We start from the raw sequence: 17,112 nt of genomic DNA, 5'->3' as shown, positions 1-17,112 counted from the left end.
AAATTATAGAAGTAACATACCTAAACTAAGAAGGTATCTCATCTAAAACTACTCCGTATAAAAAAACTAACATTTATAAACTATAGAAGTAACATACCTAAACTAAAAAAAGTACCTCCTCTAAAAAAAAAAAAAAAGGTAACATATCTAAACTATAGAAGTAACATACCTAAATTCGCAAAGTGTGAACTGGTCTCACCATCAGTTGATGGTGAGGACAGTCTCATATAAAAATTTGGGTTAAAATTTTAAATTTTATTTCTTAAATCGTAAATTCATTCATGAAGAAATTTTATGCATCTCGAATAAAAATAATAATGACTTGGAAGTTTAAAGTCAATAAAAACACTTAAATGACAAATGCAACCCTTTATATAAAAAAAAAAGTTAAATAGATTAAGAAGATGACAACTGTCACAAAAAAATATTTTACTGAAAATATTTTAAAATCATGATTTTTTTTAGAATAAAATAAAAATAAACTCTGTGTTGCACGGCTTCAAATCTAGTTTACCAATAGTTTAAATTAAATAACACAAGTGTTTTTAACTTTTAATATCATAACTATTATTGTTATTATTTTGTAATAAAATTGTTACGTGGTAATAATAATTGAATATTTTTATCAATGAAAATCAAATTTAAAGAAATAAAACCCGATGAAAGCTCGAAACCGAAAAAACCGAACATGTCCTGAAAAACCCATTAACCCAAAGTAGATCCCTCTCATTTTCTAGGGTTTATTTTCTTGGCCGTCTTAGGCCGAAAATAGTTTAATTTCTTCGGAAGTTAGACTATTTCCGACCCTTTTCCTTCATTTAATTCAGATATTGTCTCCTAAGTTCAATAAATTTTCACCATTTGGGCGGAGTTCGTTCTTGTTCGTTAGTCACCCTTTGGTGGAGTTAGTATTAGTATGTTATGTTTGTCGTTCAGTGGATTTATGTACAATTGGCTCGTTGGTAAGTTTTATGCGGGATCGCAACAAATATCAATTTTTCGAGTACATTCAGATGAATCAAAGGGAAATCATCCTCGCGGCTACAACAAATCGCTAGACCCTCTCTCTGAAAAGACTGCATGTTCCAGCGTTATATACTGGAGACGTTCTACAGTGCAAGATTCATTCAACGACCGTAGTTTGATGAAGGAAACCTTTATTTGATTCAATTTATCATGTATTTATTAGATCTACATTTCTCTTGTAGATGTCGTATGACTCTTTATTAATGAAATAAATTTCTTTTCAAAAAAATAAATCCAAAGTCGATCCTGACCCAAACAAGACCTGATTCGACTATCGAAAAAACCGAATGAAACCCACCCGAATGGACTCGGAAAATATAATTTGTACTCGGTACTCGGAAATAATATAGATCATGTTGGACCATTTCTTTAACCCGGCCTGGATCAAGCGAGGTTGTCACTAGATGCTTGGCCCAAACATGGCTTGGTCTGGCATGGCATTGGCAAACTCTACGATTTTTTTTGGTGCAAAGTGAAGGGCTTGGGCCCAAAAGAAAAATTAACCAAACAAACTACAAAAGAAAAGGAAAACGGCAGAAGAAAAGCAAACAAAAACAGAAATAAGACTAGTCTACTGTGAAAGTAACCATCTCCCTAGCTGCAGGTGCTACGCTGCAATGGTAGGAACCCATCTAGCTAAGGCCAATCCACCCCAATCCTCCAATAAAATAGCACGAAGGCCCACCGTGACCGCCTTAAAGATAACCATTTTTGGGGATAATCCCACACTGTAGTTCGCTAACCAATCCGCCGCTCGATTAGCCTCCCTATAACAATGTTGGACCACTATTTCCCACTCCGAACGATCAATCAAAGATCTACAGTTTCGAATGATGTGATAGTAGGGGGACGTAGAGGAAATGCTAGAAGTTAACATTTTCTTTACAACTTCAGAGTCCACTCGTAATTGTACCTTCCTGTGCCCCGCATTCCATGCTATCGCTAGCCCACGCAGGACGGCTAACAACTCCGCCTTTGTGCATGAGCAGGTTCCGCAGTTAGTAGCAAAAGTTTCGAACATCTCTCCTCTATGCCCCCTTATGATTCCTCCTGCTCCTGCTAGTCCCGGATTACCCTTCAAGGCTCCGTCCGTATTGAGGCACACCCAACCTGCTTGGGGTAATTCCCATTTAACATATATTTCATGCCTTGGTAATCTATCCGAGCCCTCCACCTTGTTCAAACGAGCCATGGCCTGATTGATTATGCCCACCCTAGCCATAATAAAACCCAATTGATCTACCGGAATGTCAACCGTACTTGCGAAACATCTATTGTTCCTCCATTTCCACAACCACCAAATTGTGGTGGCAATGGGAAAACTCTACAATAAGAAGACATTTCTCCAACGTTCCCAAAACAAAGCTTTACGTTAAATTGTTACTTGGCATATCTTGGCCCTTGTACTCTCATTCTCAAGACTTAACCGTTGTATATATTTTCCAAATTTTTTCCGCAGAGGTAAGTGTGATCACAACCACTTAGATTAGATGTACTATATTCATTAAGCATGTTTACACAAAATGAACTTACAAGTTACAACAATACAAATTCATCATGGCCACATTCCTTTTCGACCTTTTTTGGCTTTTCCTTATTATGTTGTAGTTAAGCATATACTTCCTCCGTCTTTTAATACTCGCAACGTTTGGACTTTTGCCACTATTCATATAATCTACTTTGACTATTCGTAGTGTTTTTTATATAAGATAAAACATAGTCATGTGGGATCTTGTTAGATTCGTCTAAATGTGTATTTTCAAAATATCAACTTTTTATAATTTTTGCATAAAGAGAATTTAAGATATAAATGATCAAAGTTGTGCATTGGCATGCGTGAAACTAACAAACGTTGCGAGTATTAAAAGACAGAGGAAGTATGAGACAATCTTGATTATGCTTCATGCCATAATATGATATGGTCTATATACAATACTAGTATTAGTAATTAGGAAACAAATAGACAAAGAAAAATGGCTTCTCGCGGGGATGTATAGAGAGGAGACAACGCGCCGAAGCAAGAATTCTTCATACCCAACTAGGTGATAAACTCCATGTAGAACTAAATTATAAACATAAGTTCCGGATCCAACTAGGTGGTTTTTGTAGCCTCTTGAGTCTTGACTTGGATCTGATGCGTCTTCTTTTGATGAAGCAGCTAATTTAGCATAAACCTTTTGCCTTTTGGCTTAAGCACGCGAGTTCCATGGCAAATTGCATCATGGTTGGCCTTCCAGCTCCTTCCTGGTGCAAACATCGCTTAGCAAGATTTACTACTACCATTATATCTTCGATCATATTCTTACATTCTAAGTTTATAGGATCCAACATTTCTTATAGGGCAGCAGAATCATCTGTTAATTCAACAAATTGCATCACCAAACTCGTTGCACCCTCTGAAGTTTCGAGGATTGGCTTCTGTCCTATTAATATTTCGAATAGAACTACTCCAAAACTATAAACATCACTCTTTTCTGTGAATTGCCTTGAACGGAAGTATTGAGGATCAAGATAACCAAATGTCCCTCGTACACAAGTCGTTAAGTGAGTCTTGTCCATACTAGTTGATCTAGAAATTCCAAAATCACATACTTTGGCCGTATATTTGTGATCCAAAAGTATGTTACTAGATTTTATGTCTCGGTGGTAGATAGGAGTTGAAGATGATGAATGTAGATAAGCAATGGCCCCAGAAACTTCAGATGCAATTCTAAGGCTAATATCCCACGTTACTCGAATTCTTCATTAGGACTATGAATGAGTTCAGAAAGAGTCCCATTCGGGATAAACTCGTAGACTAGAAGTAAAGTTTTTGTTTCCATGCAACATCCAAGAAACTTCACCACATTTCTATGGTTGACATAAGAAAGGATAATTACCTTGTTAATGAAGTCTTTCCATTGTCCTACATTCAATGAGATTCATCTTTTAATAGCAATAAGTTTTCCATCATTTAGCATTCCTTTGTAGACGGTACCCTGACCACCTTTACCAATTATGCAATTTTCATTGAAATCATCTGTAGCTTTCTTTAACTCCTTTTCTGTGAAGAGTTTAGTCTTCTGGGCTTCTTCTTGATTCAATCTTTGTTCTTTTAATCTTCCCTTGAAGTATTTCTTTCTAAGCTTTGTCTCCTTTCTTGTATTTCTTGTTTTACACCACCAGCATTGCCCAACAACGTAGCACGCTAAAGTAATTGAACATACAACTGCATTTTCCAAAGTCGCATGAGTTATTGTACGTGTAATTACTGGTATTCGAATATTCAAGGTCATTTGTTATTACAAGTTTTTTTTTACCCTATTTACCAAATACAATCAGCAACCCTAACAAGTTTTCACCTACCTTGTGACAATGATAAAGGTCACAAGTTATGACAACAAATTTGTTGCCGTAATACAACGTCTCAGATTCTAAATGGTGCATATAAACGCCACATGCGTCATCAAAATATTTTAACTACCAATGCAATATTTTTGATATGAAAATATGTAAATAAGGTAGTCGATACAAAGAAGGAAATAAATATTAATTATATTTATAATAAATTAGAATTTTAAGATTTTCCTTCATTTTCTGTAACATGTATAATAGGTTTGTTAGACTGGTGTACTGTGATAAAGCTTATGCATTATGGTGATCAAGTTTCCATACTACACTGCTATGCTACGTTAGTTATTCTAGCTGATGAGTCAGCATTAGGACTAACTAATTCCCTAAGAATCCGGGACTTGTAATAACCAACTGTAACAAACACAGAAGGTTCTAGATTTCTACCTTCAATATATAAGCTTTGTAATGCTTCATAATTAATACAATTACAAAATTTGTTTTTCCTGAAATCATAATTCTATCATGGTATCAGAGCAGTATGCTCTTTCTTGATAAATTCCGCAGTATTTTCCAATTGTTTTTCGATTCTTCATTTCTGAAAATCGGTCTGTTTCTATCACTATTTGAAAATTGATCAGATATTTCCTGTTTTTAAGCTGATGCTTCTGTTTTTGATCTAAAAATCAAATTGTTTTTGTTTGTTTGTTGATCAAGTTTCTTGGAAGTTCAACATTTATCCCTGAGATTACTGAGTTTGACTATTGAAAATGGAAAATGAGAATCATAGCCAGAGAAGATCAATTTTGCCTCCTAATCAAGATCCTGCAAGCATTTACTACATTCATCCTTCTGATGCAAACTCAGTGCAGCTAATTTCGTTCAAATTCAATGGTGAAGGCTACACAAGCTGGAAGAGGTCCATGTTATTGGCCTTGTCTCTAAGAACAAAATAGGATTTGTTGATGGCAGCATTGAGAAACCTGATCCAGGAACTCCTGAGTGCAAGGCTTGGGAGAGGTGTAATGATTTGGTGTGTTCCCTAATTCTTTGCAATCTTGATGAAATAATTTCCAAAAGTGTGATGTTTCTCAAATCTGCTAGAGCTGTTTGGATTGATTTGGAAGAGAGTTTTGGCTTTGCTTCAATGGCTCAAATCTACTCATTAGAACAGAAATTGTCTGAGATTAAACAAGGAAACAAGTCTGTTTCTGAATTCTTCACTGAAATAAAGTCAATTTGGGATGCAATTGAGGAAGCACATCTTATGCCATATTGTACTTGCAACAAGTGTACTTGTAATGTGACTAAGAAATTCTTTCAGAGACAGCAAGAAAAGATGGTAATGCAGTTCATGATGAAGTTGACTGATCAATATGCAACTATAAGAGGTAATGTTCTGATGGTGCCAGGATTACCTAAAGTTTCAGAAGCTTACAGACTCTTTGCACAATAAGAAAGGCATCAAGAAGTCTCCCATACTAGTATTGGCTCAGAATCAGTTGCATTTGCTGCTGAGAAAAGAAGATTTGGTGGTGACAACTGGAATAACAGAAACAAGTCACAGGCAACTGGTTACCAGAGAACAGGTGGTGTCAATAGGCAAGGGAGGACAGGTGCAAACTACTTTTGTACACACTGCCAGACTCCAGGACATAGTATTGAAAGATGCTTCAAGATTATTGGTTATCCACCAGGTTTTCAACCTAGAGAACACAAAACTGCTACATTATCTCATGGCAATCATGACAATCACTCTGATGTTGAGCCACCAACATTACCAAAGCATGAAGCCACCACAACAATCACAGTAGATCAATATCAACAGTTGATGAATCTGCTAACCAAACAGCAACAGAATACAAGAACTGGTCCTTCTACACAAAACAACAACCTAGCTATGATGGCAGGTAATCTCTGCTTATTATCTCAGAGTAATTCTAGATGGTTGCTAGACAGTGGTGCTTCAGATCACTTTTGTCATGATTTATCACAATTTTCTGAGTTCAAATCAATTGAACATCAAGGAAAATGAATAACAATACCAGATGAAACTAAAGTTGCAGTGAAACATATTGGTTCAATCTACTTGAATGATGATATTGTTTTGAAAAATGTGCTCCACGTTCCAAGTTTTAAGTATAATTTGATATCTGTGCACAAGCTGTGTAAGGATTTGAAATGTGAGATTCATTTTACTCACAACAAATGCTTTGTTTGCTTCCAGAAAGGGAATTTGATTCCTCTTGGTGATGTCAATTCTGGATTATACAATGTGGTTGAACAAGTGTCATCCGAAACAACCTCTGTGCAGTCTCATGCTTGTAATACAAGTTGTTCATCAGCTGTAGACAATGCCAAACTATGGCATCTAAGAATAGGTCATTTACCTTTCAGTCAGTTGAGGTTAATAATTCCAGATTGTGAAGTCAATAGTTGTATACAAGACACTATTTGTCAGGTCTGTCCTGTATCAAAACAAACCAGGCTTAGCTTTCCACATAGTAGACTCAACACTTTTGCACCGATGTATGGGGTCCTCATTCTGTAAAGACTCCTACAAGCTGTAATCAGTTTCTCACTATAGTGGATGACTATAGTAGGTTCACTTGGATTCATTTGTTGAAAAATAAAAAAGATGTTCTTTCTGTTATGACTGACTTCTTGAACATGGTGAAAACACAGGTTGGTGTGATGGTTAAGTGTATAAGATCTGACAATGCCAAAGAACTATGTGAAGGTGACCTTAAGAAATTATATTAGCAGCTTGGAATTCTGAATCAAACAAGTTGCAGTCGTACTCCTCAATAGAATGGAGTAGTTGAGAGAAAGCACAAACACTTGTTAGAAACTGCAAGAGCTTTATACATTCAATCAAAGGTACCTGATAGGTTTTGGGGAGATTGTGTTCTATGTGCTGCCTATTTGATCAACAGGATGCCCTTGAAAGCCATAGACCTTGATACTCCTTATTACAGGATGCATGGAAAGTTACCTAACCTTTCTCACTTGAGAACCTTTGGTTGCCTATGCCATGCTTCCACTTCTAAAGTTGGAAGAACAAAGATGGATTACAGGGCTACACCCCGTGTTTTTCTTGGATACTCTACGTCACAGAAAGGTTACAAAGTGCTTGAGGTTGATACCAATAGACTGTTTGTCACTAGAGATGTTAAATTCCATGAAAAACATTTTCCATTCCATCTTTAACACAAACACAAGACACCAACCTCAAACTATATTAATGCTATCTATCTCCCTGCAGTTTCTTTCCCCCAAATTTTTGACATACCAGATTTCACTATACCAGAAACCACTTTTCCATCTAATGACACATCTCCATCTTCTTCTCCCATTCACAATACTCTCATTTCTTCTTCACCCATGTCTTCAATTGATTCTACTTCTTCTTCCCTCTATTCTCATTCCCATTCTGAACCCATTCATAATTGTGATTCAGGTCATGATACACCTGATCACACACCTAACCCAATTCCACTTAGACAACCTACTAGACCTCATAAAACACCATCCTACTTGAAAGATTACAAGTGTTACGTACACAGCCAATGGAATTGAGCATACACAGAACTCAAGTCACGGGTGTAACTTGGTTTCATATGAAGTTTTTCCCACTGAGTTTCAAGCTTTTCTTTCTCTATCCTGTGACATAGTTGAACCTCTAAGCTATTCTGAAGCTGCTACACAACATCTATGGGTTGAAGCTATGAACAAGAAATTGCAAGCTTTAGATGATAACTTCACATGGGAACTAGTGGAGTTGCTTAAACGGAAGAAGCCAATATGATGCAAATGGGTATTCAAGGTTAAATTAAAGTCCACTGGTGAACTAGAAAGATGTAAAGCAAGGTTGGTAGCAAAAGGTTTCAATCAGAAATATGGTATTGACTATGAAGAGACCTTTAGTCTAGTTGTCAAAATGAGTACAATAAGATGCTTAATTGCAGTTGCGGCAAGCAGAAACTGGCCCTTGTTTCAACTGGATGTGAACAATGCATTTCTACATGGAGATCTGAAGGAAGAAATGTATATGACAGTACCAGAAGGTGTCTCCAATCCCACCAACAAAGTCTGCAAATTGGTTAAGTCTATCTATGGACTAAAACAAGCATCTAGGCAGTGGCATGAAAAGTTAATGACTGCACTCAAGAGTCAAGGGTTCATTCAATCTAAGTATTATTACAGTACGTCTATTTATTCATAAACAAGATACAGACATCAACATTGCAGCAGTGTATGTTGATGATGTGATTCTCACTGGTACAGATCCTAACAGACTTGAGGCTTTAAAGGTGTTTTTGCACAAAGAATTCAGTATGAAAGACTTGGGACACCTTAATTACTTGGTATTGAAGTAGGATACACAGAAGAAGGGATTATACTCAGTCAGAAGAATTAGTTCACCTGAGAACTCATCAATAACTGTGACTTTGATGTTTCCAAGAAGGTTATTACTCCTCTACCTCTGAATATAAAGTTGACCAGTTCTGATGGTGCACTCTACCATGACATAGAGAGATACAGGTCCCTAGTGGGAAAGCTTAATCTTTTTAGCTCATACCAGACTTGACCTGTCATACACAGTGCAAACACTCAGTCAGTTTCTTCATTCACCTTGACTACCTCATGTTGAAGCACTACATCACACATTGAAATATATGGCTCACACAGAAGGGCAAGGTATTCTACTAAAGGCTGCAAACAACATTAGCTTACAGGCTTTCTCAGATTCAGATTGGGCTTCATGTCCAGATTTCAGAAGATCTATAACTGGATATGTTTTATTACTTGGTGGTTCACCCATCTCTTGGAAATCTAAAATGCAGAATACAGTTTCTAAGCCATCAGCAGAAGATGAATATAGAGCAATGGCTGCAGCTGTTGCAGAGGTGACTTGGATTGTCAACCTTTTGTCAGACTTGGGAATAACTGGTCTGAAGCCTATTACACTACACTGTGATAACCAATAAGCTCTACACATAGCCAAGAATCATGTGTTCCATGAGAGAACAAAACACATTGAAATTGACTGCCACTTTACTCGAGATAAAGTTCTTGAAGGGCTATTGCAACTTACTTTTTTGCCTACTCAACATCAGTTGGATGATGTCTTTACAAAGCCACTACCCTCTGCACAATTTCAGAAACTTCTGTCCAAGATGGGAGTATCTACCACTCCATCTTGAGGGGGACTGTTAGACTGGTGTACTGTGATCAAGCTTATGCATTATGGTGATCAAGCTGCCATGCTACGCTGCTATGCTACGTTAGTTATTTTAGATGATGAGTCAGCATTAGGACTAAATGATTCCCTAAGAATCAGAGACTTGTAATAACCAACTGTAACAAACACAGAAGGTTCTAGATTTCTACCTTCAATATATAAGTTGTGTAATGCTTCATAATTAATACAATTACAAAATTTGTTTTTCCTTAAATCATAATATTATCAAGGTTATATATGTTAAATATTTTAGTTTCCAAATACGTAATGACATTATTTGACATAACTTAAAAGTCGCAATTTGCGATCTTTATCATTTTCGTAAGTCTTATGGGGAATCATTTCCATTTTCCACTAAGCCGGGGTAGCTTAATAACAAAGGGACACATAACCTTTACAATTCAAACCTTTTATACTCTGTAGTATCTAAAACTTACTTGGCAAGACGATGTAATTGATTATTTTGTCAACCTGTAAGGCTGTAACCCTGTTAAGTGTCAATCAAATACGAAATTTTGTTACTTGCTAGTAAAATTATAATTAGAACACATGCATAATATATATTTTTAATATTTATTATTTGCGTAAATATTTAGACAAATCACTAAAATGAGAGAGGGAGTGTACGGTTACTATACCATTACGAACGATAAACAAATCAAGCATGACTGGGACAACAGACAGCGGTGGTAGCTGATCTACTTTATCATCGGCATTCTCTAAATGAATTACGTTATGGTCTTCCGTAAAATGGATTCTGTAACAAGAAGGCGATTTGATGCAAGATCTGACAAGTATTCCCTACTTATCAAAAAGGCTGACCTGCATTACCCTGATCCATTGTTGGAGCTAACAGTAACTTTATAATTGGTATACACAGAGATGTCTATTTGGCAACAATTGTTAAAGCCGTAACATTGGTCCGTCGTCGTTAATTCTACTGAAGAAAAATTCTGATGGTTAGGATCACAAACTGAGGTGCATCCCTCCATCTCACTACTGCTAATATCACTGCTGAATTATCCGTCGCACCCCACCGATGCAAAAACATTTTGACCATTTCAAAAATCTAGAAAGTGTAAGGAGAACTGGTTAAAGCTAGGACTTATCCACTGTATTACAATACCACTACATGCAGTAACCAGTGGTATCTTAACAACCAGTGTTAAGATCTCGAGAATCTCAAGGTTGTATTTCTTTAGAAATGGTATTTGTGAAGATGAAGAAGAGTTACAAGAGACGACAAAGATGGGGTTGAAGGAGCATTTGGAAGGCCCGGTACCAAAGGGGTACGGGATTTTAATGTATCTAATAGACTATATATGTATATTTAGTTACTTTTTAATTAATGTGTTAATTACTAGTTTAGCCTTGCTAACCCTAATTTAGCATTGTGATTGTAAATGTATAAATATGATGACAATCAATGAAATACACACGGATGATTTCCTACATGGTATCGGACTAGGTTTTTCTTCCTCGCTCATAATCCTAGCCCTAGCCGTCGTTTTCCAACCTCCCTCTTCTCTCATCGCAGCTTCACACTATCACCAATGGCTGACAAATCTCCCTTTCACTCGGCCTTGGCCGTCACCAATGTGAAGTCATTAATCTCTATCTCTCTGGACCTCGAAACCGGGCAATACCATGAGTGGGAAACACTCTTCAAGGTGCAGGCAAGGGTACACAACGATCTTGAGCACATCATCCCTCCCACAGATGCTACGGAACTCGCCACCTTCAAAGCCTCCAAAGCTGCTGACCTGACCCTCAGGAACCGGTTCGACGCAACCGTTTTACAGTGAATTTATGCCACTGTATCCCCTGACATCCTATCTTTTGTTCTTGTCCTCGACGATACAACCGAACAAGCCTGAAACAAAGTTGCTCAACTTTTCCAAGATAATAAGAATGCAAGGGCGGCCTATCTCGAAACTGAATTCACCACCACCAAGCTGATAAATTTTCCCTCTGTCGTTGCCTACTACACTCGTCTCCAATCTCTCGCCACACAATTGGCCAATGTGGGGTCGCCGGTCTCCGATCATCGGCTTGGGATGCGTCTACTAGCAGGCCTGCCTGAGGAGTACTCTTACTTTGTCACAAATATTCAGCAGCGGGATGTGCTCCCAAAATTTGCCGAAGCCTGTTCACGGTTGAAACTCCAAGACACCACTGCCAAGGAGCGTGCACGTGAAACCGGCTCCCCTTCTCTCCTTGTCGATGTCGATTCTTCGTCACACCAGCCTGCTCATCACCATCATGGAGGTAACTCACGTAATAATGGTCGAAATTTTAATAATAATCGTGATAATCGTCGCAAGAATTTGAAGAATCGCGGTCGTGGTAATAACTCCAACCACAACCACAACCGTGGGAAAAACGGACATGGCGGTGGTTCTGGTGGTGGTCAGGCCCACAACCACCAGCCGGCGGTGACACCTCAGCCCAGCCCTGCCCCCCGGCCGTATGCACCATGGCCATATGCTCCTTGGGCAATGCCACCATGCCCCTATCCCACCACATCCTGGCAGCCCACTCGCCCAAACAGGCCCAACAACAATGGGATTCTGGGCCCAGCCCTAGGTGTAATACCTCGTATTTTTATAATAATTATAAATATATATTTTATTATATTTATAAAGCATTTTATGATTTTTAGAATTTATTTCGCATTTAAATGATATTTAAATTTATTTGAATTAATTACAATATTTATTATTTTAATTAATTATGAAACGAATTTAATTTTCGAGTCGGGAAATTTAATGGGTCGCAAGTAATTTTAAAGGTTTGGGTTTTTAAAAAAATGTCCAACTCGTTTTATTAATCGAGAACAATCAAAAGAATTTAATTCTAACTCTAAGGCTAGCCCAATCATTTAATTGCTAAGCCCAATGTCAAATTCCCAAGCCTATCCCACTAGGGATTTGAGAGCCTATATATAGGACTCTCATTAAATGATCCCCCTTGTTTTTCATTAAAGTCTCTTTCTTTTTCTTGCCTCACACTCTTTCTCTCTCTCCTCTCTTGTGCCGGCTCACCCTCACCCGCACACCCACACACGAGCACTCGCGTGCCCTGTGTGCCGAGCCTTGTGCCCTCGTTGCCCGCACATCCCTCGCCCACTCCCTCTTGCTCGCAGCTCACAGCGTGCAATCGTCGTGTCTTGCCCTGTTGTCGTGCCTCTGATGTTGCTGCGTCTCTCTTGCGCGCCCAACCAGCCCTCGCCCTGGTCTCTCTTGCGCGCCCTCGCCATTCATCTCTTGCGCAGCGCTGCTGCCTGCTCGTTACCCCTTGCCGCGCGCGCACACACTCTATTGTGTGTGTGTGTGTTCTTGTTTTGATTCGTTCGTTCAATTCTTTCGCCCAATCACAATTAATTCGTGGTTGTTCCGTGCTATAGGCCGGATTGGTATAATTCTCTTCTTCCTTACCTATTCTATTTTAATTCCGTATTTTAAATTATATTATTATTATTATTGTTTTGAATAATTAAAATGCCGGGAAACGGTTATGAACACCGTATTGTGATGTTTTATATGTTTTAATTCTTGAGGCGTATTTTAATTATTAAAGCATGAATTTTCAGATTTGTTTATTTATTAAAGCTTGATTTATATGGTGTTAAATTGATTTTATTGGGAAATTCAAGTTAGGGTTTTAACCTAGACCTAATGGGTCAATTGATTAGCATAATTAGGTGATCAATTTAATTATGATAATCAATTATATTTTCAGATTTATAAAAAGGTCTAAAGTGTTGATTTTTATTGATTTTAAGGATGAAAAAGTATGTTTTCATACTAGGAATTAGTTTTGCAAATTGAGACGATTAATTTATTAAAGAACGATTAATTTCTAATTGTTATCAAGGTTTTATATTTTATAAAGTTGCTGGAAATTTAATGAACATGGAAATAATTAAGGTTTCATTATTTTGATAATGGGAGGTGATTTCTAATTGAGTAATCGTATTTGCAAAGTGGCCCCTACGCTTAGATATTCAAGGTACGTACAAGTCTAGGGCGACCACATTATTTGTCAAGGGACATTACATGATTGTTATTGATGTGAATTATATTATGTGAACTTGGTGGATTCATATTTGTTTTGGTGAACGATCATGTGAATTATTATTATTGGAATTATTGATTTGTCGTTTTAACAAGCATGTTGGGACTATTGTGAGTATGGATTTCATTGTCAATCATGTTGTTCAATATTTATGCATGTATGGTTGGTTTCACATGCAAGGGATGAATTATTTATTGTTATGCTATTGTACGGGATGTCTAGCATACTTTTGAGCCAATTATTCATGCCTCGTTGCACTATTTATTTTACTACATGTGAAGGGTCCGCTCACGTAAGCCACCACACATGTAGGGTTCAGTTGGGAATATTGTATATGAAATGAATTAGGATTTGGTGCAAGGGCACAACCCTCATGTTAATGGGTATGATGTGGAATCTCACCTTTTGTGAGAAGGAACTTGGTAGTAATTTCACTACGTCTTGATTTATTGATCACAAGTCCTAAAGGATTAAAATGAAATTATTTTGGTTGTTGTTTATTAAATGTATGTTTGTCTGAGTCTAGAGTTCGCCTTAATAAAATATTAATAAACGTAAAGTGCAATCAGAACAAGCTTCAAAACTCTTGGAACGTATATACCTTGAGTATGAACAATGGGGGGAGACTTGCCGGAAAGCTTGATATCCTACTAATTAATGATACAAGACGTTGTTTCATTTAATTTATGCGCTGGAATTCCGTCGGTATGGCCCGACACTCGGTATGGTCCGATATTTTTTATTTATTATGGTGTTTGGTGGGCTCCCAACACCCTTCCTTTATGGAATATTCGTTTGGCCCGTTCGAAGCTTATTCTAATTAAATTGTGAGTCAAGAGTCGAGTCAAGAGTCGAGTCTTTTATTCATGATTTGTTTGTTATTTATTTAATGGCTTTTGCATGTTGATTAGTATTTTAGCGAGTGATGCATGTTTATAGTTTTATTTCACTCTAGCCTTGTAAGTACTAGCTTTTGCTGACTACGTGCTTTGTGTCTTTTGGTCATGGCCTTCGCCTTAATGACCCTATGATGATCCATCATTTGCACTTGCATTGTTGGGGATTAGATTAATTTAGCAGGTTGGTAGATCAAAGTACGATCGAAATCATGTAGCATGGGATGGTTGAGAGAGTTGCATTCTTTTGTGCTTTGAAACTATTTTAAATTATACTTTAATTATGTTTTGGAGTTTATGGATTTTAATACTTTGGTTTTGGGCCGTTATGGTTCCAACTTGTAGGAGGCCTCAATGATTATTATTTATATTGGTTTGAAAGTTAGTTAACATTAATTTCCGCTGCGTAATTCTGGTAATAGCCTCCAACAATGCAAGTGCAAATGATGGAAAATGGTTTTATAAAAGCAAGGAATTATTAGGGTGTAATTCCTTTATTAGGGTGTTACAAAGCGGTAATACTTTAGTAATTCCTTTATTTTAAGTTGGAAAATGGTTTTATAAAAGCAAGGAATTATTAGGGTGTTACAAAGTGGTATACTAGAGCTTAGTTTCATTCCTTCTTTGTAGTAAGCAATACTACAAAGTGGTAATCGGAGACTAATGCTTCTTTGTAATAATTCATACTACAAAGTGGTATTTGCGGAACTTTAGGATTTTTAAATATTATTTTCCTAAAGTCAAAACGTATTATTTTGAGTACTCAATATTTTAAGGGTCAAATACCAATTATTTTGAGTCGTTTGAAATGAGTTGAAAAGTCGGATTATTATCTAATTTAATTAATTTTTCCGAAATTTTTATTTATTCGAAATTTTCGAATTAAATTCGAAATATTTTAATCATTTTCGGATTTTCTTTTATTTAAATATCCGAATTTATTTATTTATTTATTTATTCGAATATTTTATTTTGGAAGTTATTTATTTTTAAAATTTTTGGATTTTTCTTTTTTTATTATTAAATATCCGAAATTAAGTTATTTAATTAATTAATAATTTTTTATTAATTTTCGATTTTAATTTTAATAATTTCAACTAAGTTAGGAGTTATTTCTTAATTAATTTCGAAAATTAATATTACTTCCAAGTGAGGAATGGGTAGATTAAGGAGGGCATATTAGTTTAAGTATGCATTCTATGTGAGTATGTGATTTATTAAGTGTCACGTATGTGTTTTGACCATGTTTTATCTTGTTTGGTGTGATTATTTGCATCATACTTCATGTTGAGCATATACTTGTGCATTGAAATTGTATGGCTTCACGAACTATTTATTGTATCCTTTTGGGTTGAAATTTCTTGGGAACGCGTTAGTAAGACTTTTTAGTTGTGGATTTTCAGGATTTAGGATGCTACCTTCTAAGTTCTCAAGTGTAGGATACCTAGAGGAGCTGGATAACGAGACTCCTCATATGTACGTTCAGAAGATCGTGTTTTCTTGCAACTACTTTGCTTCAACCAAGGATATGCCACATCTTAGGCATAAGGATATGATGGCTAGTATGGTTATTCATTGTTTGCCCCATAAGAACCCTTAGATAGACCTTAAGAACAAGTTCAGTGACATGCACTATAATGATGGTACCCCTAATTGGTACAAGTATGGGACTGGAGATGGTAGGTGGAAGTATGATATTGAAGTTCTCACTACTATCTTAGAGGTTGCGGAGAATAGTTATGAGGATGGAAAATACTCTGCGGGTCTAGGTATGGGCTATGGAGGAGAATAAAGTGATGGTGAAGATGGTATGATACATGATGAGCAAGCTAATGATGTTGAGGAGGATGATGATGATGTAGTTGAGATTGAAAAACCTAATCCTGTTGTTCCTGAACCAACAATTGAAATATCTAGTGGATCTGAGGATGAGCTTGAAGAGGACAATGTGGTTGATAGTGAGCCAGAACAGGATGATGAGGCTATGGATGAATATTTTGATCCGGAAGAAGAGTTGGATGATCCTAATGATCAAGACTTTACTCCAGAGCAATACAAAGAAATAGATGATCGTCGTGATGACATTAGTCTTTAGAGAAATGTAATCCTTAGTTATTTATTTCGTTGAGTAGTAAAGTGGCAAAGCTACTATTTATGGTTATTAGTTCAATTATGGTTTGGAGAAATAAAAGTAATGTTATTGATGGATCTAAGACTTTATCATTGAAGTATTAATAAAATCATCGAATTTCCTTTTGTTATCTCTTAAGTTCAATTCTCGATTTTAAGTTTCGTGGGTATCGCAAAGGGATTAATTGTTATTTCTTCAATGGAATTTTATGTGCAAGGTGGTCAAATTAGCAACCATCTAAATTACATGCATCGAATAAGCGGGAGAGAAGGCCCCAAAGTGGCGCCAACTTCCCTAGGACGCGCTTTACTTGTGTTCTTGTTGTGAGTGGGTTCATTGTCGAACTAGTGACTTAGTGATGTCGTGTCCAACCAATATTAAAGTTAGTCTTTTATTCTATTCAGGAG

At 36.8% G+C, this 17,112-nt stretch overlaps 1 pseudogene; it reads right to left on the bottom strand.

The window, feature by feature from the left end:
- Positions 1-3,189: 3,189 nt before the first annotated feature.
- Positions 3,190-4,301, bottom strand: LOC110784652 (wall-associated receptor kinase-like 1; annotated as a pseudogene).
- Positions 4,302-17,112: the final 12,811 nt, after the last annotated feature.

Source organism: Spinacia oleracea, chromosome 4 (genome assembly GCF_020520425.1).
Source record: "Spinacia oleracea cultivar Varoflay chromosome 4, BTI_SOV_V1, whole genome shotgun sequence".
Lineage (NCBI taxonomy): Eukaryota > Viridiplantae > Streptophyta > Magnoliopsida > Caryophyllales > Amaranthaceae > Spinacia > Spinacia oleracea.
Note: the sequence above shows the minus strand (reverse complement) of the source record. Positions and strands in the feature narration are given on the sequence as shown.